Raw genomic sequence first — 19,291 nt, forward strand, 5'->3', positions numbered from 1 at the left:
ACATTAGAGTTCTGCATTTCTGCAAAAATGACATACAAAGACAATATAATTGAAGAAAAATAATGCACTTGACAAGTCAGTATCACTCAAGAAAGCCCTCAAACATGGATATAAACCTCACTGGAAAACTGGACACCAATTGAAGAGAGAAAAACAACAGATAGAGTGCAAACAAAACAAGCTGTTAATGTTTACTAGTCTAATGTATTTATACTGTTCTGGAGGTGCTCTGTTGAAGAGGAGGAGTTAACAGAACTCCACTGTGCTTACTAACAGTTTGGAGATTGACAGACTCTGTTCTGCTTACACAGCCTGTTTCTAACATGACTTAATGTTGTAAAATATGTATTATATTCATAATTAATACATTTAGAAGTGTTTAGAGCAAAGCCTGCTTTTAATCTTACAGAATAATAGAATATTTAGCAACATTTTGCTGAAGGGCAGTTACATAAGTTTATAAGCATTTAAATGCTTATTTCATCAAGTAATAGCTGCACTATTAATGGGTTTTTGGTGTTGTACACAGCAGATAGTTGCTAAATCCTGCTTCTGTGCGCTAAGGTGGATCCTTTACACTAGTTAATACATGTTTGTGCCGGAACTGTAATGGTAATTAAATGTTTTGTGAATACGTATGTCTTCTAATTTTTTATTTGGTTAATAGTTGACCACAGCTGGGTGAGTTAGCAGCTTCCTGTAGGGTTCTACAATCTACAAGCCTGTGAAATAAGGAAGACAAGATATAAGACTGATCGTACACTTAAGCTTGAATGGCACAAAAAAACATGGAGACAACTTCTTGGAGGGCAAACCAAGGATCAGGTTGTTGTTTTGCTAGCACCGCATACAAACATCTGTGTTTAATAGTGCAAACCTCGAGACAAACACAGAACATCTTTGTCTGGGTGTTCCTCATTTATTTTACCTATGTAGTGCTAAGAAAACTGTCATTCATATTTTGGGGTTTCGTTAGCTGTTGTCGTTTACTAGCTAACATGGGCATATCATTGATTATTGTAGCTAACAGTTAGCCTAGCCCTGTAAGCTACCACACTCTGTTTCAAGAGATGCTGTTACGGTGTGTCATGAGCAGGTTCAATAAGTTAATGCACAGATTTAAAGAAATTGTAAGTTTTGTTAGTATTAAGGATATACTGGTTTGAAGATATTACTACTGCATAAATTTATATCTAGCTAGTTATCTACGCAGCAATTGCAACCGCGAGGCTGCATCCTAAACTACTAAGCTACGAGTACTACTATACTACTGTAACAGACATATTGTCACGGTACGGCGGGCCCCCTACTGGTCGCCCCCATCTACAGCGGCAGCTGTCCTGTCAATTGTTGCGTTGTGTGACTTTGTCAATTGTTGCGTCGCTTTGTTTGTCTATATATGTCTTGTCTTTGTACCAGTTTTTTCCCTTTGTTTTGTGTGCTGTCGCAGTGTGTCGCACAGCCGGTGGAGAGGAGTGCGGCTTGGAGGGGGGATCTGTCACGGTACGGCGGCCCCCTAATGGTCGCACCCGTCTACAGCGGCAGCTGTCCTGTCAATTGTTGCGTTGTGTGCGTCCCTCAGGTGGGCGGAGCCCGTGATCCGTCTCACCTGAGGGTCGTTTGTTTGTCTATATATGTCTTGTCTTTGTACCAGTTGACTGCTGGTTATTATATCCTTAATTTGGATCAGTTCACGGGTTTTTGGTTTGCGCTCTTTCTTCATTAAACCATACATTTTCCCTGAGACTTGGCGTGATCGCTTCCATTTTATTTCGCTCACCCTTCCCGTCACACATATAAGCATAATTTCATTTTAATAAAGTGGAGTCCAGTAGCTATAACTTTTGCTAGCTAAGGTAAATTGCTAGCTACTTAAGATAAATTAGACAGCTAGCTAGGTGGATGCGGCAGCCAAAAAACCTTTCTAAAATTAGTAAAATATCTATAGCTATGGCTACACAGGTAACTGGCTAGATGTAGATTTATGTTTTCACTCATTTAGGGATAGGGTTGCCACCTAGGTCTGACAAAAAACAAGGACACTGTTATACTGACAACAGGGTGGCGAATGTAATCTGTTGGCGGGGGGGGGGGGGGGTGTCGAACGTACGTAAGTTGTAGAGCGAGGGGGGGGGGGGGGTGGCGACCGTAATTTGTTGGGGGGGGGGGGGTGGCGAACGTAAAACGTTACCGGAGGGGTTTAAAATGGACACAGCGAGAGAAAAAAACAGATTTAAAGTGTGCAGAAACAGTCTGAATTGTGGTTTGAACTAACCTAGTTTTTTTTGCCGGGACTGAATATTAAAGAGAAGAAAAACCAGGACAAACCGGGACAGCCAGGGCAAACCGGGACAGACACGTGAAAACCAGGACAGTCCCGGGAAAACCGGGACAGGTGGCAACAATATCTAGGGAGCTAGCTACCTACACACAATGCATTTTTGAATATATTTAGTTTTGGACATTACTATTTAAGCTACATTAGCTAACTAACTATCTGTATTTGGAATGCTGATTGTGGTTTGATGCAAACATTCATTTATTTGGGTGTTGGGTGGTAAATGTTATTATCCCAGTGTCAGGGTTGCCAACTTTTGAAGATCGCTTGGAGTGAGATTTGAACCTGGAGGAGGTGGTGAGTGTAAATTGTTGAAGGGGGGTGGCGAACGTAAATTGTTGTAAGTTTAACAAAAATTAAGTATTATATCGCGATTTATCGATCGCCAGTGGTTGGCACCAGAGTGAACTAATAACTCATTAAATCATAGATGTGGATCAGAGGTAAATAAACTAGATTTTTTTTTTGGTGTGAGATATCGGAAGTGTGACGTGAGCGCGTGTGAAGACAGTCAAATGGGTGTGTCTCACGCTCAATGCGTGAGAGTTGGCAACCCTGCAGTGTTATGTTAAAATGTTAAAAATCCCAGTGAGCTGGGATAACCAACATGTTTCATGCATACGTAAGATTGGCAGCCATAAACATGTAGCATCTGCCATAAGACTTATCTGACATTATGTTCAGTTATGTTCATGCATGCATAGTACGGCACAGGTGTATTGCTGCCCCCAACAGGCCAGATGAAACAGTAGATGAAGAACAGAGCTAAATGTGGTGGTCTCTGTCACTATCTGATTTGAACCGGAAACCTACTACATTTAAAACTCTCTGCCTCTCCTGTCCACATTGCTAACCCACCCCAAATTTACCCACCAGTTCACCTTATGGACTGAGCCTTCACCCAAACAATGTTGGTCCCTGATTTGCCCTGTGTCTTTAATTACAAACAAAAGGGTCTTGACCAGGGGTGCTCAATACGTCGATCGCGAAAAGTAGTGGATGAATGACAGGCTATCGTCCATCTGCACTGACGAATGTATATTGATTTACATACATGGTAGCCAATCTGTCGTCTAGGGTTTGACATGCCCCCCCCCTTCCCCTCTCCCCCCTTCGTCAACGACCGACATCCATCACCACCACCCACCCCCCCATCCCCCCATGCATGTGCGTTAAACCGCGCAAACTTGTTCAATTACCTTGCTGCGTAACTAGCCTCCAATTTAATTTAACTAAAAACATAACAAAGTATATGAGTGCCGGTCCGAGTAAGAAGGCGAAAAACTACCATTTCCATACAGAATGGGAGGAAGATTTCTTTTTCACTATGTCTTATTCCAAGTGTATTTATCTTATCTGTCAGTGTGCAGTTAAAATTCCAAAGAAGGGAAATGTGGAGCGGCATTTTCGGACAGTTCACAAAAATTATGACACTGATTTACCACTGAAAAGCGAGCTGAGAAGGAGAAAGGTGAAAGAATTAAAATCACAGTTGTCCGGAAAGCAGTCAATTTTTTCACATCTCACCACAAAGTCGAAAGCAGCCACCGAAGCATCATTTCGTGGGAGTCACGTAATTAATAAACACAAGAAGTCCTTCCAAGACGGGGAGATGCTAAAAAAGGCATTTATTGAAGCCGCTGATTCTTTGTTCAGAGACTTTAAAAACAATACGGAAATAGTATATTCAATTAATGCTCTCCAGCTGTCGAGACATACCGTTACACGGCGCTCTGAAGCCATGGCCGAGAATTTGACCCAGCAACTTTGTAAAGATATTGCGGCCTGCTACAATTAGACGAGTCCACAGATGTGAGTGACACAGCCCAGTTGTGCATTTTTATTCGGATGGTGTTTACTGACATGAATGCAAGAGAGGAGCTTTTGACAGTACTGCCTGTGATGTATGTAGTCTATATGGGCTATACTGGTGTTTGTCATCTGTGCCACTGTGGGGCGCTGCGCTGCCCCGTTGTGTGCTTTCTGTCTGTACACTAATGCAGATGCTTTAGTAAAAGCGATATGGTTCCAATTGCAAAACGTTGTCCGGGTGTGTGTCCTCAAAGGGTTGTCTAAAGGAACCCACAACATAACATTATTGGCGACGAGGCGGACTTTAGATTACCTACGTTGTTCCTGCCACGGTATTGACTGTGCGTGGAGGACGGGAAAAGTCCGACCGCGAGAGAGTTCCAAAACCTGCACGACTAGCACGGCAAGTGCTAACGACATGGCCGGAATCGGATATATCGGACACATAAACGCGTTCGACGAGGACGTAGAACAATGGATGACCTATGTGGAAAGATTCGAGCACTTCGTAGAGGCGAACGAGATCGATCAAGATAAAAAGGTAGCCGTTTTTCTCAGTGTAATCGGTCCTGCTACGTATGGACTTTTACGAAGCCTAATAGCTCCTGAAAAGCCCGGGCAAAAGTCATATGAAGACATGGTGAGTGCCTTGCAAGGACACTTTTCTCCTAAACCAATTGTTATCGCGGAAAGATTTCGGTTTCATAAGCGGAACCAACAGGAGGGCGAATCTGTGACGCAGTACATTGCAGTCATTAAGAAACTCTCAGAACATTGCAAATTTGGTACACACTTGCAGGATGCACTGAGAGATAGGTTCGTTTGCGGATTAAACACGGAGGCAATACAGAAAAGATTGCTAACTGAAGCGACGCTCACTTTCCAGAAGGCGATAGAAATTGCTGTGTCAATGGAGACTGTAGCGCGAGAGACCCATCAGCTGAGTAACGCGCGAAAAGTGCATGCATTAGCAGTTAACAATCAACAACGCTACAAATGCCCACGCTGTGGAAAAACCAATCACAAAGAAGCAGATTGTTATTACAAAGAACTGAAATGCCACAACTGCGGTAAGAAAGGCCATATATCAAGGGTCTGTAAAAGCAAAGAAATGAATAAGAAGACGGTGAAACCGAAAGTCAAAAGTAAGAACAGAGTGTACCACGTTGAGGCAAAAGAGGGGCCCAGTAGCGATGGTAGCACAACTGATTCGGAGCTAAGATTGCACATGGTGGCTCAGAGGGGAAATTATGTCACATATATGTGTTAAACCAAAAATTGAAGGCAAGACAATTGAAATGGAATTAGACACAGGCGCTGCAGTTAGTCTGATTTCAAGGGAATTGTATGATGGGCAGTTTTGCAACTTGCCTTTACGCCAAACGAGTATTGTATTGAAAACATACACCGGCGAGGTAATTTCACCAGTAGGAGTCATCACTGTATCTGTAAAGATGAACAAACAGAGGGCTAAGTTGCCACTGTAAGTGGTGGAAGTCACTTCTCCCCCACATTTCGGGCGGGACTGGTTGCGGAAAATACAGATCGACTGGCGGGAAATTAAGACGATACGTGAAGAGACGCTGGAGGGAGTCTTACAAAGACACAGTGAGGTTTTTAAGAAAGAGCTGGGCACCATGAAGGGCACTGAAGCTGTCATAGCCCTGAAACCAGATCATCAACCACGTTTCTGTCAAGCAAGAGTCTTTCCCTATGCTCTTAGACCAAAGGTGGAGGCTGAAATTGATCGATTGTGTGATGAGGGCATTATATCGCCTGTGAAGTTTAGCGATTGGGCCACGCCCATTGTGCCTGTTGTAAAAAAGAATGGAGACATCAGGATTTGTGGTGATTTCAAGGTGACGGTCAACCCTGCCCTGTGCGTAGAGAAATATCCAATCCCGTGCATCGAGGATTTATTCGCATCCCTTGCAGGAGGACAACATTTCAGTAAGCTAGATTTGTCCCACGCATACTTGCAAATGATTGTAGAAGAAAAATCAAGAAAACACTTGACAATAACTACGTCCAAAGGTCTTTTCTGTTATAATAGGCTTGCTTTCGGGATCACATCATCACCAGCAATTTTCCAGCGGGCCATAGACCAGGTCCTTCAGGGTCTTCCAAATGTGCACTGCTACCTGGACGACATCCTAATTACTGGCCAGGACCGGGTTCAACACCTGAAGAACTTGAATGCAGTTCTGAGGCACTTGAAAGAATTCGGATTACGGGTAGAGAAAGAAAAATGTGAATTCTTTAAGAGTTCGCTGGAATACCTGGGTCACATAATTGATGCTGATGGCCTACACAAATCTCCTGAAAAGGTCAGGGCAATTGTGGAAGCTCCTGCCCCAACGGACGTGAGTCAACTTCGGTCATTTCTGGGGTTTATTAATTACTACAGTAGATTTATTCCTAACTTGTCGTCTATCCTTAATCCACTGAATGCTCTTCTGTGTAAAGGGACGCAATGGCAATGGACACCAGAATGCGCGACAGCTTTCAAAAAGACTAAAGAACAAGTACTCTCTCAAAGTGTGCTGACTCATTATGATCCACAGCTTCCCATCCGATTGGCATGCGATGCTTCCCCCTATGGGGTAGGTAGTGTCATTTCACATATCTTTCCAAATGGTCAAGAGAAGCCCATAGCCTTTGCATCAAGGACTCTGAATAAAGCCGAACGGAATTACGCCCAGATTGAGCGGGAAGCTCTTGGCATAATCTTTGGAGTTCGGAAATTCCACCACTAACTGTATGGCAGGAAATTTACACTCCTCACTGATCATCGTCCACTAACCACAATTCTGAGCCCTAGCAAAGCGATACCATCTATGGCAGCTGCCAGAATGCAGCGGTGGGCTCTGTTGTTAGCTGCTCATGACTACACCATACAGTACAGAGAGGCGGCACGTCACGGAAATGCCGATGGGTTATCACGCCTGCCGATCCCCACAGCTGCACAGGAGAAAAGTAACACAGTAGACTGTTTTCATATTAAACACTTGGAAGCCTTACCTGTGACCTGTAAGGAAATCCGCAGAGAGAGCCGAATAGATCGTGTTCTTGCCCAAGTGGTGGAAATGGTATCTACAGGTAATTTTCCAGGGGTCCGGGACATAGACAGCACACTAGTCCCATTCATCAGCAGAAGGAATGAACTGACACTACAGCAAGGGTGTCTTATGTGGGGTATCCGTGTCATCATCCCTCCGAAGCTGAGACCCAGAGTGTTGTCCGAGCTACATACTGGACATCTGGGCGTGGTAAAAATGAAGGCCATTGCTCGTAGTTATGTGTGGTGGCCAGGAATCGACACTCAAATTAAACAAGTCTCAAAGACCTGTCAATCCTGTCAGCTCACACAAAAAGCACCAGGACCATCACCTCTCCATCCATGGGCCTGGCCTGGATCTCCATGGCAAAGAATCCATGTTGATTTTGCCGGTCCTTTCCAAGGCCATATGTTTATGGTAGTGGTAGACGCACACTCTAAATGGCCGGAAGTGTCGCTCATGAGCTCCACCACGACCTCTAAGACAATACAGGTTTTAAGAGGGCTTTTTAGTCGCTATGGGCTCTCGGAAGTCTTAGTTAGTGATAATGGCCCACAGTTCACCTTGAGCGAGTTCGGGACATTCATGAAAAGCAACGGGGTGAGGCACATCCGCTCTGCGCCATTTCATCCATCTACAAATGGTCTTGCAGAACGATTTGTGCAGACATTTAAACATTCGCTGAAACGTTCCACAGAAACAGTTTCGATCCAACATAGGCTAGATGCATTCCTATTAATGTATCGCAACACTCCGCACTCCACAACCAAGGAAACGCCATCTATGCTCTTCATGCATCGCAAGTTGCGTTCTCGATTTGACTTATTGAAGCCAAACGTCGCATCCGAGGTTGAGAAAGCTCAAGAGGCACAGTGTGCTCGTCGAGACATTCATGCGAAAACCAGATCGTTCAAGGTTGGTGACAAAGTGTTAGTTCGAGATTATTGGAGAGGAGAGAAGTGGACTCCGGGAGTAGTGTCAGCTGAGACTGGTTCTGTGTCATACACGGTCAACACTGGATCACCAGAACACTGGAGACGTCATGCTGACCAGATGTTAGACAGACATGCAGAGTTCAATGATTCAACCAATGAAGACCTGACATTTCCGCACACTTCAGAAGCTCTACCTGAGATGGAGAATACTGTTTCCACACCTGCTACACATCCTTCTCCTGAGCCTGGGAGTGTGTCTTCGATGCAAGCTACTCCAGAGGTGACCAACACACCACCACAAGAGATGGGTAAACGATACCCATCAAGAGTTATTAAACCACCAGCTCGTTATAGTCCTTAAGATGTTGAGTAGGGTGTGCTGTTGGACAATTTGAATAAGAGACTGTTGAACTATTTGTTGTTAATCTAAGAGGTCATGTCTCAAGAAAAAGGGCAGAATAAACCCTTGACTGACCTAAGGGGTTTGGGACAGTCTACTCCCAACCTCAAGGTTAGTGTGTAAAATAAATAAATAAAAGTTGTTAGAAGGTTATGCTAATGTTGGCTGGGGAACAAGATTTGGTAGGGAGGAGATGTGATGTATGTAGTCTATATGGGCTATACTGGTGTTTGTCATCTGTGCCACTGTGGGGCGCTGCGCTGCCCCGTTGTGTGCTTTCTGTCTGTACACTAATGCAGATGCTTTAGTAAAAGCGATATGGTTCCAATTGCAAAACGTTGTCCGGGTGTGTGTCCTCAAAGGGTTGTCTAAAGGAACCCACAACATAACATTACTGCCCATGAAAGAACATACGCGAGGAGAGGACATTTTCCAGTCTTTCAAAAACTTGTTGAGAAAACCCAGCTCCCGGTGTACAAACTCGTGTCCATCACCACAGATGGACCCGCGATGGTTGGCCGCTCGAATGGAGTCATTGCTAAGTGCAGGGAGGATGAGGCTTTCCCGGACTTCCTCAATTACCATAATACATACTACATCAACAAGCGTTATACGCTACAATGCTCAATATGAACGAAATAATGGATGTGACAACGAAGATCGCCTGTTCTATTCGCGCCAGGTCTCTTCAAAGGCGGTTGTTCCGTGCACATCTTGAGAAGGCCGACTGCGACCACTCCGAGTTGTTGCTACACACTGACGCGAGATGGCTCAGTCGAGGGAAATTCCTGCAAAGATTTCGAGAGCTCTGTCCGGAGATTAAGGAGTTTTTACAAGTAGCCAGACTTGCGGAATACAGCCAACTAAATGATGAGCAGTGGCTGCTAGACTTGGCTTTTTTTAACCGATCTGACCAACATGTTGAATGACCTTAAATTTATACATGCTTCCACTTGAACAGATTAGGGGTGCACGATATGGACTAGAATTACGATGTGCGATAACATTGTTGGATATCCCGATATCGATGTGAACCACGATAAATTAAGATTAAAATACAGAGATGTAGTGTCTCTCTGAACAGCAGCACGTTAATTAGTTTTTTTTTTACTGTGTAATGAATCCAGAATAATTCCAAATATTTTGCAGGTTTATTCAACAATAGATTCAATCTAGGTTTATACTTTCACGAGTGACCGTAGCGCGACTCCGCACACCTCGCGTAAACCTCCGCGAACGACGGAAGCGTTTAATCTTGCCGTGTCACATTCTTTGCAGTGTTGTCCGAAACGATATGTAGGCCTAGTAGTATAGAAAAAACACCCCTCAAATACAGGGGAATGAACATTTACCTGACCAATTTTAATGTTGCTTTGTGTATCAGGTTTGAAAAGTGCTGGAATTTAGGCTAAAGTACTTGAAATTGTAACTACTTCGTTTCACAACAAATATCTGTCTGACTGAGCAGTTCTCTTGTAATTACATTAACAAATACGAGCCTCTTGTAATTCCAGGACGAAACATGAAAGAACGTGAAGACGTTAAGATTGGGCGTTTTGAAAATAAACAACCATTAAATAATGTGATAAAAAAAGCGAATTATTTCGAAACATGTGTAAACCAGGCTTAAACCAAATCGCGTGTCTGATGAACGTGTTCACCTCACTCTGCCTCTTGCCTACTTACGTCACGTGATCATAGTCTGCAGCGCGAATAGCTCCCTCTATTGCTGGACGAGGATAATGCAATTTGAGTTTGCTATTATTCAAGGAGTTATCGTGGCTCTTTCGATGTGTTTATCGTGAAACTTCACATCGCGATAACGATAAAAATACGATTCATCGTGCAGCCCTAGAACAGATCATACTAGACTCTGGGCTGTCGTACCATAGCTACACAGGCGACAGATCTACTTAGCCCTTTCACCAGACAACTAAAGTCCCTGTAACTCTCTCTGCAAGTGCCTTGAGTGCCACTAACTGGATGGGTCAAAACTTTCTACAGTTAAATAAAGATAAAAGAGAGTCCACAATACTGCAGCCGCTGACTATGTACAGGCATGCAAGCCTAGGCTACGGAGGGTTGTGTAGTGTACGGTATTTGTTGTTGCGCTGCTAAAGTTGTGCTGCACTAGCGTCGAGCCATGGGAGGTACCGGAGAGTGACTATGATACCCATGAGCCCCAGCGGCCCAGGAGTGTTATGTAAGTTTATGCCTTTGTGTTATGAGTTATTGGTATCCTTCGTATGTGCTGTTAGTGTTAGTCACTTCGGCCCATTTCATGTACTTGTGCCTTTTGTTTCGAGAAGTGGACTGTTCTCAGAAATAGGCAGCTAGCCTAAGCCTAATTCTTGTATGAAGCAATTTGTATTTGCAGAAAGAGCAGTGTTTTTGTATAGTAAAATTTTTGAGTAGTGGCAAGTTCTGGCAGCTAGCCTAAGCCTACCAATTTTATTTATTTTACTACAGTATTTTACTATGGCAAGGTGTCAGCAGCCGGCATTGAGGTGAGGACGGGAAGGAAGTGGAGGGCCAAAGAAGCAGTGGAGCTGGCAGAGTCACGCCTTAGACAGAAGGCATTGGTGGGCACTGTGGTGACAGGTAGAGCAGGCGTGGGTTACTATCCAAAGCCCATCATCAGCCAGACCCATGGAAAGGAAAGACACCATCTGATCCAGGAGGAAGTTAGAGCGGGTGTGGAAGAGGAGCGAGTGAGCAGGGCAGTGGGTCAAAGACAACAAGGAGCGTGGACGAGGTGGGAGAGTGCACTACAGCGCAGGATCACATGGACCAACATCTTACAACAACATCTTGCAACCAGAGTTCCAGCGGATTCGCTTCCTGGTACAAGCCGTCTACGATGCCTACCAAGCCCAGCAAATCTCCATGTGTGGGGAAAAAGTGAGACACCCTCCTGCCCTCTGTGCTTGGGTAGAGGCTCATTGGAACATCTCCTCAGCAGCTGCCCAAAGGCGCTGGCAGATGGTCGCTACCGCTGGCGCCATGACCAGGTACTCAAGGCAGTCGCTGAGAGTGTAGCCTCAGCCATAAGCTCCAGGAAAAAACAACATGATCCCAAGACGGCAATCACCTTTGTCAAAGCTGGAGAACAACCCAAAAGAACAACAACAGAAGACAACTGGCCTACTCCACACAGCACCTGATTGGCAGCTACAGGTCGACCTGGAGAAACAGCTGAAGTTCCCTCAGTACATTACAACAACAACCCTCCGCCCAGATATGATTATGACCTCTTAGTTTTCAAAACAGCTGATCATTCTGGAGTTAACAGTGCCCTGGGTAGAACATATTGAGGAGGACAATGAGAGGAAGAGGGCTAAGTACCAGGAACTGGTAGAGGAGTGCAGGGATGCAGGCTGGAAGACCTTCAAAAAAATATAATACAAAAAATAAGTATTAACTAACCTACAAAAGTGCAAAATAAATATTAAATTAAGAGCAACATTAAGATAAAAACTGTACATTCAGATGAAAATATCAACTTAAATGTGCAATCAAAAAGAAAATGTGAGTGAGTGGCAGTGCAAACGTGAATCACGTCCTTAGCAACAGTTCTCTGGGTGACATTACGTTCAGTAAATGAATCAGAAAATGAACGAGAGCTTTCAGTTCATGAACGAATCAGAAAATGAATGAGAGCTTTCAGTTCATGAACGAATCAGAGAGTGAACGAGAGCTTTCAGTTCATGAACGAATCAGAGAGTGAACGAGAGCTTTCAGTTCATGAACGAATCAGTGAGTGAACGAGAGCGTTCAGTTCATGAACGAATCAGAGAATGAACGAGAGCTTTCAGTTCATGAACAAATCACTGAACGAATCATAGAGCATGCGCAGTTCCCTCGGTGATTCACAGACCACACTGCAGTTCCCCTTACGGCCTGCACGGTCGCTGCTGAGCTCAATTACTGAACTGAAAAAGGAACGAATCATCTGAGGAAGTGATTCGATTCAGTTTGTTCACTCAAATGTTTCGTTCATTTGAACGAATAGTTTGCGAACGACACAACACTAATATAGTGGTTTGCCAGGCAGCTAAACTTATATAAAGTTTGTATTTAAAGTAATGGGATAGCCATTTAAGAGTGCATAGTTTAGTCAAAGTAGTGTAGTGGTTCCCAAAGTGGGGAGGCACGGAGCTATTGCAGGGGGGGGTCGCGGCAAGGCAAATCGGCTATGCAGGTTTGGGCACTGCTGGCAAAATATTCTCATCTACAAAAGTGGGGCACACCACAAGAAGTAACAGCTGATTTAAAAAATGCAGGGGACGACTGAAGTACCCTTTCATTCTATTGGGTGACAATGTAAATGTGACATTTTGACAGTATAAGTATTAATGTTATTTAGGGGTGAATGTAAAGTGGATTATGTATGAGTAGTTTATTACAGGTATGAACAGAATTGCATTGTTTAATAAAGTCAGAAGCAACCTCGGGACAAACACTGCACATTTTTCTCTGTGTGTTCCTCTTTTATTCGACTTGTTTTACTGGAAGAATATATTTGTTACTACCACAATCGATAACTGAATTAAAAAAGCGAATTAATTAATGATAAGTTAATGATAGCTAAGTGTGAATGTCCTAGCAAATAAGGATCACAGGAAGCCTAACAGGGCCTTGGAAATAACGAAAGCCATTACAAAATCTCATCCTGAAGCAGACTCACATAAATATATTACAACCATATAGCAAACCCTCATGCACTAAATTATCTAAGACCAAAAACGGATGCATCATAAAATAATTCATGGATACACACACTGAATTTCTATTGTTTTATTCATCTGCAACACATTTTACAAAAAGAACATAATTCACAATATAAATTGTCACGGTACAGCCCCTGACCCCTCCCCTTTGGGCGTGTTTATGTTGTCTACGTCTAGTCGTCTGCGTCTGTGGATCTTCGTGGGTGCGGTTGTGTCCGAGTGTGTTCATCAGTCTCACCTGTGGCTCGTCTCGTCATCACTCGGGGTTTATGTGGTCTGTCTATTTAATGTGCGTTCGTGCAGTGTCCCGTGCTCGTCTTTGTTTGAGTCTGTTAAACACTAAATGTGTAAGTGTTATATGTGCGCTGTCTGCGCTCATTTGTATATAAATAAAAGTGACCTTTGTGACGAAGATAGGCCTCGTCCTTATCCCGCACCCCAGTGTCACATAAATCAAACAGAGTATTACTTAATTGTGGGCTTTCGAAAAAAACCAAACAAAAATAAACACCTGCCCAAACAAATGATAAATTATACACAAAACAGGAGCAGACAAGAAAAGAATGTCAATTTAATAAAACTAGTAATTTTAAATATTTTAAATTTGTTTGGGTCTTATTTTCCACTGACTGATTCTGAACAATGTTGAGAAAAATACATCAAGACCACACAGCATGATATTTTAAAACATGGAAAAACTTTTCCATGAGATGTATATCCATACATCTATATGTATATTCTTGAGTGATACTGACTTATTTACTGAATTATTATTTTTATAGCTTTGAAATTACAAAATGTTGAAAAGCATACAGTCGTCAATTCTGGTCAACAACCAGGTAGCCTGCATATTCCACTCATGTTATATTTGTCAGTGCATGTAGAGAACAGGCCATTGCTCACAAAAAAGTCCTACATTTTTGTGTGGTTTTGTGAAGGTTTGTATAATGAAGTAAGACAAATCATAATATTAGCTGAATTATGTTAGGTAGGTGTACATTCTCTATGGATACATACCTAAAGAGGTAATAGATAATGCAGGAATCACCGCACGTCATTAGTTCGAAAATGTGTCACTTGGGGAGAAGCTGAATCTCCCAAATACTACGAGCATCAAATGAAATACACTGTGGTAAAGACGTGTGTTTAATGTGGATTAGCCAAACAGGTTAGGAATAGGTGAGGGAGTTCGTGCGGGGAAGGTTCGTGCGGGGATTCGCGGAGGTCGCAGCACCGCTTCACAAGCTCACAGGAGGCGGGACAAAGTTTGTATGGTCACCCAGGTGTGACAGCACGTTTAAAGAGCTAAAAGACAGAATGTGCGGCGCGCCCGTTCTGGCATATCCTGATTTTGACAGGGAGTTCGTAGTCGACGCTGACGCGAGCGACCATGGTGTCGGTGGCGTGCTCTCTCAGGTGCATGGAGCGTGTTATCGGTTACTACAGTCGTGCTTTCAGTAAGGCAGAGAGAAACTACTGCGTGACAAGGCGTGAATTACTGGCGATGATCGCGTCCCTGGAGAATTTCAGGCCATACATGTACGAAGTGCCTTTCCAGCTACGCACTGATCATGCATCACTACAGTGGCTCCTGAATCTCCGTGATCCTGAGGGGCAGATAGCCAGGTGGCTGGCTAGGCTGCAGGAGTTTAGGTTCTCCATCGTGCACTGACCAGGTAGATCTCACGGTAACGCAGACGCTTTATCGCGCAGGCCGTGTTCAGATGGAGGGTGCAGACATTGTGCGAAGGCTGACATGTGCAACTCCGAACCTGGGCGTTGCGCGGCTTTCAGACCAGCAGTCGGCTCACTCATGCCAATGCTAGAATCCCTCACTGTGGAACAATTTAGAGAGGCCCAGCTGGCTGACCCAGAAATCGATTGGGGCCTTGAACATCTGGAAGCGTCCTCGTCACCAGCCTGGGAAGATGTATGCCGACTAGGCCCTGCAGCAAAGGCGTTGAAATCAAACTGGGCTAGCCTACGAGTGAAACAAGGGGTGCTGTGCCGTGAGTGGTCAGAACCGGACGGGGTTAGGTCGGTCCTGCAGAGTGTGGTCCCGGAGGGTTTGAGGAACAGTGTCCTGTCCTCAATGCACGGTGCATTGGGCAGCGGGCATTTCGGAATAGCCAAGACGCTGCGCAGGCTGAGACAGAGATTCTGGTGGCCAGGTTGTAGACGCGATGTTGAGCTGTTCGTGCACTGCTGCGACGCATGTGCCGCCAAAAAGGGGCCGGCGTCGAGATCCAGGGCACCACTGGTCCCTATGCGTTCAGGCGCTACGATGGAGAGGGTCGCCGTTGATGTCATGGGTCCGTTTCCGGTTACGGCGGCGGGCAACAAATATGTCGTCGTGGCCATGGACTATTTTACGAAGTGGCCCGAGGCGTACGCCGTGCCGGACCAGAGCGCGACCACGACCGCGTCCGTGCTAGTCAACGAATTCTTTTGTCGTTTCGGTGTCCCGGAAACACTGCACAGCGACCAGGGGCAAAATTTCGAAACCGAGGTCATGGGGGAAGTGTGCAGGCTTCTGGGGGTAAATAAGCGGTGGAGCGGTTTAAGCGCACGCTGGCGACCCAGCTCGCCATGGTCACCATCAAACACCAGAAGGACTGGGACGTGCGTTTGCCCGTGGTACTGCTCGCGTGCCGTTCGGCGGTACAGGAGTCCACCGGGTTCACCCCAGCGTGCCTTATGTTCGGCAGGGAGCTCCGCACGCCGTTGGACCTCGTGTTTGGGGCGCCCCCAGGCATGGGCCCGCCATATGAGCCCGGTCCGGCATTTGTGAGGGACCTCCTAGGGAGGCTGCACGATGCACATAAGGCTGCAAGGGACGCCCAGGGCGCTGTGAGCCTGAAACAGAAAAGGGTTTATGATACGCGGTGTACGGGAGGTCCGCTGGCTCGAGACCAACAGGTGTGGCTGTTTAACCCTAAGCGGTCAAGGGGCCTCTGCCCGAAACTACAGTTGAGTTGGGTGGGGCCATGTTCGGTGGTGGAGCGGCTCAGCAAGGTTGTATACAGGGTTAGGTGGGGCAGGAAACGTATCATAGTGCACAGAGAGAGGCTGACTCCGTACAGGCACAAGGACCCTGCCAGCCGACAAAACGGTGATGTGGCTGCTGATGCCGTTGTACATTGTACCCCCCAGGATGACACCGGTCCGTACGCTGAGAACCTGGCTACAGCTCGTGTCGACACGGCAGGGGAGGTCGTTTCGATGGGCCCTGGACAGATGGGCGCTGGGGTGCCTTCGCCCCCCAGTCCTCCCGCCACGCAGGACTCACAGCTGCGCTCGGGCGCTCAACTTGACAGGCCACAGAGGGTCCGCAGACCGCCCCGTCACTTGGAGGATTTTCTCGTTGGGTCCCCACACTGAGCGGCGCCGGGACGGCTGACTATGGGGGGGGGGGGGGGGGGGCACTATGTGACGGCGCCGGACATGTGCACTGATGAGCTCTGCCGCTTGTCAGCAGGGGATGCTGGGAGATGAGTGAGAGAGACTATAAGTTACGAACAGTTCTTTTAATGTGTGAATTCATGTGGAGTTGTTTGGGGGTTTCAGTTGTGGAGATGTGGGGAACATTTTGGGGATGTGTATGTGTTTGTTCTGGGGGGGCACCCTCACTGTGAGGTGGGTGCAGCTGAGTAGGGTAACTGCTATTGGGGACAGTCCAGAGAGCAGAAATGGATGAGTCTGTAAATAAACAGCATTCTCTTGTTAAAATGAGCTCGGGTGAGACTACTTTCCTGGCCAACATGACAGTATGTAAAAGAACAACAAAAATGTTGAGTGACTGTGTGACCCTCTCCTTATTGTCTAAGAAGGAATTAATAAACAATTGAAGTGAACATGCAAAATCTGTCGCATTTTCCCTTCAGTTTATTTTGGGTCCTTATTTATTTATTTATTTATTTATTTTTAAAGAAAGATGTACCAACAGCCAAGGTGAAAGCTTAAGTAACATTAAGTAACAACAATGTTAGAAATAACTTAAAAACATAACTTATTATTTTAAGTTAACCATGCTTATGTGAATATTGCTGAAGTTTTAATAACTTGAAAGTATGTGTTAAACCAGTCAGGAATTGCAAGTTTATTTAACTAAATAGATAATTTTTAAAATGGATAAATTAAACACAGTAAGTTGTTTTAATTCAGTGCATCAAGTTGAAACAATGAATAATCAGTATTTGAACAACTTGTTTAACTTAACATCTTGAGATGTAACAAAGATTTCCTTCAAGTTGAGTTTACTCAGCTTTTTAAGGCAGCAGGGGAACTTGTGTTGCTGAGTTTAAACAACTTGAAATATTTTACAGTGTACTCCAAAAATTCCAATAGTTAAATCAGGAAAAATATGTTCCAGGGATTAATCTATTAATTACACACAAAACAAAAGCAGACAAGCATTTAAAGTAAATATAATAAAACCTGATTTCAAATCAATAATTTGAGAACTTTGGTACAGATATGGAATCAAGCAATTTTTATAACAGCCATTGCCAAACATGATAAAAAAAATCACTCATAAACACTGATTAAACATTTAAATGATTCTCATTGTTGTGCAGTGAAAGTAGGCACAGGGCTTAAGTGTTTTCCATTTGGTTGGGTCTTATTTTCCACTGATTGACTTTGAACAATGTTGAGAAAAAACCGTCAAGACCACACACAGCATGATGTTTTAAAACATGGAAGAACTTTTCATCTCTGAGCCCATAAATCAGAGGACTTAGGCAACGTGGGGCAATTATGAAGATAATAAAATTGGCATATCTTAAACGAGTATAGGCTAATATGTCTGTTTTTAGAAGTACCATTTCTATATAAGGGTTTAAAAACTGCATTATACATAGAAACAGCTGAAATGCATGCAGTACCACAGTTCTGAGACTCCTGTGGGTTGATTTTTTATTCTCAGATGAGGCAGCTCTGGCTGCAATCATTATCTTAACGTAGGTAAATGCAATGATGATGATCATAATGAGAAAAAAGAGCTGAAAAATGGTTGAATGTGATTGTGCCTGCCAGTCTTTCCTTAACATTAAATCCACAGTGCACACAGCATAGGACAACAGAGCACCAGGAGGTACCACAGATATATAGGCTACTAAGGTGACCAGTGGAATTATGCAACTGATGCCCCATACTGTAAGAAGTCCAAGGAATCTGGTCCTGCTGGTGGAGATGTCAGCGTGTCTTAAAGGCATGCATATAGCAACGTAGCGCTCCAGACACATTGCCACCAGAGTCAGTGGAGTACAAATTGTGAGATAAGTTGTAACTGTACACAGACATACACAAAGAATTTTGTGTACAGGGTAAAGATAAATACTCAAAACCAGCAGTACATCACTTAACATCATTAAAACAGAGTCTGCAAATAAGGTTTGTGCAAACAAAATGTAACGAGTATCTTCCCTGAACACCTCCTTCTTCAGAAACGTGTAAATCATCAAACAGTTCACATAGAGAAAGATGCCCACCAGTATTTGCAACAGTATCCCCCTTTCAATAAATACTTCTGAGACATTATAGGACATAAAAAAGTTTAAGGTGCTGTTAACACCAGAGTTCTGCATTTCTGCAAAAATGACATACAAAGACAATATAATTGAAGAAAAATAATGCACTTGACAAGTCAGTATCACTCAAGAAAGCCCTCAAACATGGATATAAACCTCACTGGAAAACTGGACACCAACTGAAGAGAGAAAAACAACAGATAGAGTGCAAACAAAACAAGCTGTTAATGTTTACTAGTCTAATGTATTTATACTGTTCTGGGGCTGCTCTGTTGAAGAGGAGGAGTTAACAGAACTCCACTGTGCTTACTAACAGTTTGGAGATTGACAGGCTCTGTTCTGCTTACACAGCCTGTTTCTAACATGACTTAATGTTGTAAAATATGTATTATATTCATAATTAATACATTTAGAAGTGTTTAGAGCAAAGCCTGCTTTTAAACTTACAGAATAATAGAATATTTAGCAACATTTTGCTGAAGGGCA

General features: G+C 44.2%; 1 pseudogene; it reads right to left on the bottom strand.

Annotated features, from left to right (window-relative positions):
- Positions 1–17,732: 17,732 nt before the first annotated feature.
- LOC143478429 (odorant receptor 131-2 pseudogene) lies at positions 17,733–19,086 on the bottom strand (annotated as a pseudogene).
- Positions 19,087–19,291: the final 205 nt, after the last annotated feature.

This window comes from Brachyhypopomus gauderio, chromosome 16, assembly GCF_052324685.1.
Source record: "Brachyhypopomus gauderio isolate BG-103 chromosome 16, BGAUD_0.2, whole genome shotgun sequence".
Classification (NCBI taxonomy): Eukaryota; Metazoa; Chordata; class Actinopteri; order Gymnotiformes; family Hypopomidae; genus Brachyhypopomus; species Brachyhypopomus gauderio.